Genomic DNA, 7,393 nt, shown 5'->3' with positions numbered 1-7,393 from the left:
AGATAATTCATAGAGGGGAGAAGCCCTATCAGTGTGTGGAATATGGAAAGAGCTTCAATAAGAGGTCCTCTCTCACTTCCCATCAAAGAATTCATACGGGGGAGAAACCCTATCAGTGTGTGAAATGTGGAAATAGCTTCAGGAAGAGCTCCAATCTAACTACGCATCAGAGAATTCATACAGGGGAGAAACCCTATCAGTGTGTGGAATGTGGAAAGAGCTTCAATCAGAGCTCCAATCTCACTACCCATCAAAGAATTCATACAGGGGAGAAACCCTATCAGTGTATGGAATGTGGAAAGAGCTTCAGTCAGAGTACCAGTCTTACTTCCCATCAAAGAATCCATACAATGGTCGGAAAAACCATTATACAGCTTTAGGAACCAGGCAGACGCGCCTTTTTGGATCCCTTCGAATCGGGATTTAGGCCTCACCATGGGACTGAAACTGCCTTGGTCGCACTGGTTGATGATCTCCGGCGGGCTAGGGACAAAGGTGAGAGTTGTTTCCTGGTGCTGCTGGATCTCTCAGCGGCCTTTGATACAATGACCATAACATCCTTCTGGACCATCTAGAGGGGCTGGGAGCTGGGGCCATACCAAATGGAAGTCCGTTGTGAAGAGGTCACTTTCCCCACTGCTGAACAATGTCACAGGTAGGACTTCCGGGTTAGCGCCATCGGCAAATGGCGGATTCCCTCTGATTCGGAGGGACCAGCTCTGTGGAAATCGGGTCTGCACCGCTATGGTGAAGCGAGGACCCTTTAAAAATCACAGGTGGGTGAAGCCTGTGAGCGTGGGACTCGGCAGGCACCCTTTGCGCCCCAGTTTGCAAGGAAACCCATTTACGGGCTCCGGAGCAAAGCGGTGTGAGTGGGTGGTGCTGTGAGTCAACTGCTTCTTTCACGGAGCGAAGCCGCATAGCCGTTGCCGGAGAGCGCTGACTTTTTCCTGGGACAATTCGACTACAAAAAGCAATTACCTGTGAGTAGGGGAAATTGGATTTATTTAAAAAGGAGGAAAAAAGACTTAATTGGATAACAAAGCGGGATGGTCTAAACAGGATGTCCGCCTTCCGCTTTTGTAAATAGATCAAAGCAAACAGACTTTAAGCTAAAGCTTTGGGATTTCGCCTGGAAAGGACTGACTTCTAACACGATAAAGTTCTGAACCCCCTTCCTAGGAAGCAGGGGGGACGTTTTGGACTGTGTATACCTGCAAGAGAGAGGGAAAGAGCTTAAAATCCACTGCTCAAACTTGGGAACGGTCTGCTAGTAGACAGTAGACAAAGACTGTCGTCTTTTGAACTGTGCTCTAACTGTCAATAGAAGGTTTGCTGACAGCAAGAGAGATACATTGTGATCAGTTATCCTACTTTGTTTGCAAAAAGGAGAGAAAGTAATTGGAAAGTAACAAAAATTGGAACTGTTTATTTTTCCTGGTTGGAGTTTTAAAAGGTTATTTCCTTTTTGGACTATTGCAACTGTTTCCCCCTAGAGGGAGTTTTAGAAATTGCTACAAGGGGAATTTTCCACTGGTAAACAGAAACTGTTATCTGGGTGACCTTGGCTCTTCTATTGTTTAAGTGTTATGGCAGATGGGAAAGAAAAAGTAGATTTGTCACTCCCAGACAGAACAATGTCTGGGAAGACCTTGGGGCAGCGAAGGCAATCAGCTGCTGGTCTCACTACTTTATCTGTGACTGTACCAACACAACCTAAGTCTAGTGGAATGTCTTCAGAAGATGCTTTAGCGAACGCACTGGCCAAGATTAATGAATCTTTGGTGCAACTCAGTACAAGGGTTGAAGAGACAAATAAGAGGGTCGAGGAGACAAATAAGAGGGTCGAAGAGACCAAAACGACTGTGGATGAGACAAAAGTGAAGGTCGACACTGCAACCACTAAAATTGACTTAAATACAGAAACTTTAAACAGTTTGGGACAAAAGGACAACACTAATACAGAATCTATTCAGAAATTGTTGCAGGAATCCACTTTGACCCAACAGACTGCAGATGAAGCTAAGGAGAAAGCTGCTGCTGCGGAATTCAAGATAACACAACTGGAAACAGAGAAGGTTCCAGACCTACAGAAACAAATTGAAGACCATAAACTGATGCTGTCTATGATTGAATTGAAGGAAAAACAGACGAACTTAAGGATTAGAGCTGTACCCGAATTGGAGGAGGGCACCCTGATAGACTTTTTGACACAGGAATTTGCAGAGTTTTGTAAGTCGGATCTGAAACAAGAAGAATTTAAAATTATGAGGGCCTTCAGACTAGGAAAAGGAGGAAAGAAGATCAAAATAAGGGGCTGTCTGATTACCCTCCGATCTAAAGAAGAGAGAGACAAAATTTTGGGTTTGCACTTTCAGAATCCTTTGATAATTCAGCAATCAAGAGTGGAAATTTTTAAAGACATACCGAAACATCTTTTGGATTTTAGATCCAATTTTGGAGATTTGGTTGCCCTTCTGAGAAGGAACAAAATCATTTTCAGGTGGGAATTCCCCCAAGGCCTATCTTTTAGTTACAAAGGAAGAAAGATAAAAATAAGATCAGTTGAGGAAAAAGACAAGTTTTTGGGAAACCACGAAGATCTGCAGAAACAACTTGGAAAAGAGCCAGAAGTTTTGAACAAGAGTTCACCAAAAAGAGGGAAATCAACACCACCGACAGATATAGACAAAGTACTGGGTGCTGGTGGAGGAAAAGCAGAGTAATTACATCATGACACTGCAAGTATTAAGCTGGAATGTGAATGGACTGAACTCCCCGGAAAAAAGGCGGAGAGTCTTTCATTTATTAAAAAAAGAACAATTGGATTTGATTTGTTTACAAGAAACACATGTGACAAGGTTACATCGGAAGATTCTGAGTAACAAAAGATTAGGACATGAATTTATTTCATCAGATAAAGTTAAGAAAAGAGGAGTAGTACTTTATGCAAAGGAGAGCCTGTCACCGAAATTCTTATTTAAAGATGACAAAGGAAGATTTGTTGCAATTGAAATTCAATCACAAGGAGAGAAGTTTTTGATAGTAGGCATTTATGCACCAAATGAGGGGAAATCGGAGTTTTTTAAGAAGTTGCATAAAACTCTGATGGACTACTTGGACTATAATATGATCTTGATGGGAGATTGAATGGAGTGGTGTCCACTAATATGGATAAGGCCCAGAGACTGGTGGTTACAAAAGATGGCAGATTACCAAAGACGTTTTTTGACATGGCTGACAATATGGACCTTGCTGACATTTGGAGAACTAAGAATCCCTTGGGAAGAGAAGGAACTTTCTTCTCTGAAGCCAAAATGACATGGACAAGAATTGACCAAATTTGGGTAACTAGGGGGCTGGCCCTGAAGATTTAAAAAGTGGAAATTTGCCCCAAAACCTGCTCCAACCACAATGCGGTGAAGATGGAAATGAAACTAACACCAGTTGGTTCCTTTAGATGGAGGATGAATGACACCTTGTTTAGGAATGAAGGAGTGATTAAATAGGCTCAAAAAACCTTGAGAGACTATTTTGAGATCACCACTGTTGAAAAAAGAGTAATATGGGACGCATGTAAACACCACCATGAACACCACTGTTGAAAAAAGAGTAATATGGGACGCATGTAAAGCAGTTATGAGAGGGTTTCTGATACAACAAAATGCAATTAAGAAGAGAGCTCAAAACGAAAAAAAGGAGAAAATTAATGAAGGAGAAGAGACTGAGAGCAAAACCAAAATCACAGGAGATCCTGAAAGAGATAAAGTTATATCAAGTACAATATATGAAATTGATAAATCAGGAAATAGAATGGAAGATTAAACAGATGAGACAAAAGACATTTGAATCGGCTAACAAATGCGGGAAACTGCTGGCTTGGCAAATGAAAAAAAGACAAAAGCTTAATACTATTACCAATTTGGAAGTGGAGGGAAAGAATATACAGAATCCTGTGGAGATCAGGAAGTGTTTTCAAAAGTATTTTAAACAGCTATATACACAGGAGACCCAGAAAGAAATGGACATTGACCGATTTCTGAAAATAAATGGACTACAAAAAATCTCTCAAGAGAATAAGTCAATGCTGAATTATAAAATAACAGATCATGAGGTGGAAGGAGCTATTCAGAATATGAAATTGGGCAAATCTCCAGGGCCGGATGGCTTGACTTCAAGATATAGAGTTTTGAAAGAATGGCTAGTACAGCCTTTGAAGGAAGTTTGCAATGAAATACTGGAGGGGGGGAAAGGCACCAGGGTTGTGGAAAGAAGCCTATATTACACTTATACCAAAAATAGAGTCTGAGAAGACACAGCTTAAGAATTACCGCCCCATATCTTTGCTCAATGTGGATTACAAAATTTTTGCTGAAATCATGGCTAAAAGATTAAAAAAGGTATTGGTAGAAGAAATCCATAAAGATCAGGCGGGCTTTCTCCCGGGGAGACACTTGTCAGATAATACAAGGAATATAATTAACATTTTAGAAAAATTACAAGTGAATATTAACACTAAAGCAGTTTTTATATTTGTGGACGCGGAGAAAGCCTTTGACAATATTTCTTGGAGCTTTATGAAGAAAAAATTACAGGGAATGGGGGAAGGCCAAGGTTTTGAAAACGGTATAAGTGCAATTTACTCAGAACAAAAAGCTAAATTAATTGTGAACAATGTAATTACAGAAGAATTTAAGTTTGAGAAAGGAACACAACAGGGTTGCCCAATCTTCCCATTGCTTTTTATATCGATCCTGGAGGTTTTGTTCAATATGATTAGAAGGGAACAATTGGTTAAAGGTATACAAGTCGGAGATAAACAGTATAAATTGAAAGCATTCGCTGATGATTTAGTTTTGACATTACAGGAGCCAGAATCCAGTACTAAAAGAGTATTGCAATTCATGAATTTGGTCAGGTTGCGGGATTTAAATTGAATAAGCTGAAAACTAAGGTGTTAGAGAAAAATCTAACAGTGATTGAGAAAGAGAGGTTTCAGAAGGAGACAGGATTAACATTGATTAAGAAAGTGAAATACCTGGGGGTTAATATGACTGCTAAGAATGTGAATTTATTCAAAGATAACTATGAAAAATGTTAGATGGAAGTGAAAAAGGATCTAGAAATATGGTCAAATTTGAAGTTATCAATGCTAGGCCGAATTGCTGAATGTATTGCCAAGGATGTTGTATCTGTTTCAAAAGAGATTGAAGGTACATTCTTTCACCTTTGGTGGACATGCCCAAAGATTAAGACCTTTTGGGAGATTATTTATAATGAAATGAAAAAGGTATTTAAATATACCTTCCAGAAGAAACCAGATGCCTTTCTCTTGGGCATGGTCGGCCAATTGGTGCTAAAGGAGGATAGAACTTTATGTACGCCACAACAGCAGCAAGAATACTTATCGCAAAGTATTGGAAAACACAAGATCTACCCACCCAGGAAGAATGGCAGATGAAGGTGATGGACTATATGGAACTGGCTGAGATGACTGGCAGAATCCGAGACCAAGGAGAAGTTGGTGGAAGAAGATTGGAAAAAAATTAAAGTTTATCTTCAGAAATATTGTAAAATTAAGGAATGTTAGAAAGATGTTGGAATAAAATTATGTGGTTTTAGCAGAAAAGATATAAAGGATTATGCAAAAATGAATTGGTGAAAGAAGAGAATGCAAAATTACAGTATATTAAGATAAATTATTAAGATAAAAACAAAGCTGGAAAGGATTTGCTGAAATATCTAACAGAATTAGAATACAAAAATGGGAGGTGCGAGAAGGTCAAGGAAGTAAGCGAATGAAAGCAAGTGATGTAAAGGTTTGACTTGTTTCTTTTTTTCCCCTTCTCTGTTTTTTGATGATGCTTGTTTTCTATGTATTGTTCTTTCTTTTTCTTTTTTGATTGTTCTGTTTTAACTACTTATGTTTTTTTTCTTTTTTTCTGTAACCTTTTAAAAAAAATCCTAATAAAAATTTATTTAAAAACAAAACAAAAAAACAATGCCACAGGTAGAGGAGATGGAATGCTAGAAGTGTTCTCTGGGGCAAGGGGAGCTGCTGGGAAATTGAACTACAGGCTCAAAGTATTACTTTCTAAAAAGTTGCTGCCATTATAGACCTTGCCATTCAAATGGTGTGCATGCATCATGTGATTGATAGTGCAAGGCGGGACTTACCTGGCCCTCCACCAATATTTTATTCAAGTCGGCACCACTGGGTCGGGTTGTTTACAGATTAAATAAATACATAAATCACCTTGCTTTGCACATGTCAATGTCCTCATTTATTCTTTTTAAAATTTATTTGCCCTTCATCTGAAGATTTTACAACATAGAGGATGAAAGCATGGCTTTCTCACAAACAAGCCAGAGAAATCTCTCCTTTTCTTTTTTTGGATGGAGTTACAAACTTTGTTGATCAGGGAACTGCTGTGGAAATTGTGCATCTCTATTTCAGTAAGGATTTTGACAAAGTGCTCCGTGAGATTTATGTGAGGAAGCTGGTAAAATGTGGGCTGAATGAGGTATATCTCTTAGGACATCAAACTGGGAAAGTGGATTTTAAACTGACTGAAGAGGTTTTATGCCCTTGGGAATTTGGTCTCTTAAATCTACCCCTTCGCCTTCCGTTTCTGTGCGCTGCTCTGGTTTGCCAGAAGCGGCTTAGTCCTGCTGGCCACATGACTCGGAAGCTGTATGCCGGCTCCCTCACCCAAAAAAGCGAGATGAGCGCCAAAACCCCAGAATCAGCCACGACTGGACCTAATGGTCAGGGGTCCCTTTACCTTTACCTATGCATTATAGCAGGGACATTCAACTTCCAAGATGCTGAGATCTACTCCCAGTAATAAAAATACTGCCAGTGATCTACCCATTGTCTTTGACCAGAGTTGTTGAGCTTTTCTCAGGGAGCAGTGACCAGAGTTGTGGATCCACCAGCAGATCGCGACTGACCTGTTGCACGTGCCTCCATTCTAGGAATTTGCAAAACAACATCAAACCTTGCGTTATGTGAAATACATTTGACAAACACAAGACGTAACCGGCTGTGCATTCACATAAACAATACTCTTCTATATATTCTTATCACAATATCAAATGTTTATCTTGCACAGAAACAACACATAAAGTGCAATAATATAGACAGAAGTCCCAATAAATCACTTCATTCATAAAGACCAAGTGTCTGCTAGTTTCTGTTCCACATATGTTCATAAAGTCCAAATTGGAGCCTGCTACAGTTCCATAGTATAGCAGTGCCTCCATTGTAGGAACGGCATTCCTGACCCAGATTTCCACAGGAAGTCCCTCAGATGATTCCCCTTTCAAACAGGATACGTGAGCCTAGGCCAGTAGGGTCCTTCTCTCCGGCAGACGGACAACCCCTTACCCA

The 7,393-nt window shown here is 39.9% G+C and overlaps 1 protein-coding gene and 1 long non-coding RNA gene across 2 annotated transcripts in view; both read left to right on the top strand.

Moving 5' to 3' along the window:
* Positions 1–7,393, top strand: part of LOC309369139 (uncharacterized protein) — an 83,203-nt gene that overhangs the window by 50,516 nt on the left and 25,294 nt on the right. The gene's annotated exons all lie outside the window — the stretch shown is intronic.
* On the top strand, positions 504–6,275 carry LOC309369411. The gene is made up of 2 exons (XR_014168106.1): positions 504–655; positions 6,011–6,275. It is a non-coding gene; the product is annotated as an uncharacterized lncRNA (long non-coding RNA).

The sequence above is a fragment of the Podarcis melisellensis genome (genome assembly GCF_964234715.1).
Source record: "Podarcis melisellensis genome assembly, chromosome: 4".
Lineage (NCBI taxonomy): Eukaryota > Metazoa > Chordata > Lepidosauria > Squamata > Lacertidae > Podarcis > Podarcis melisellensis.
This window is presented reverse-complemented; position numbering and strand designations above follow the sequence as displayed.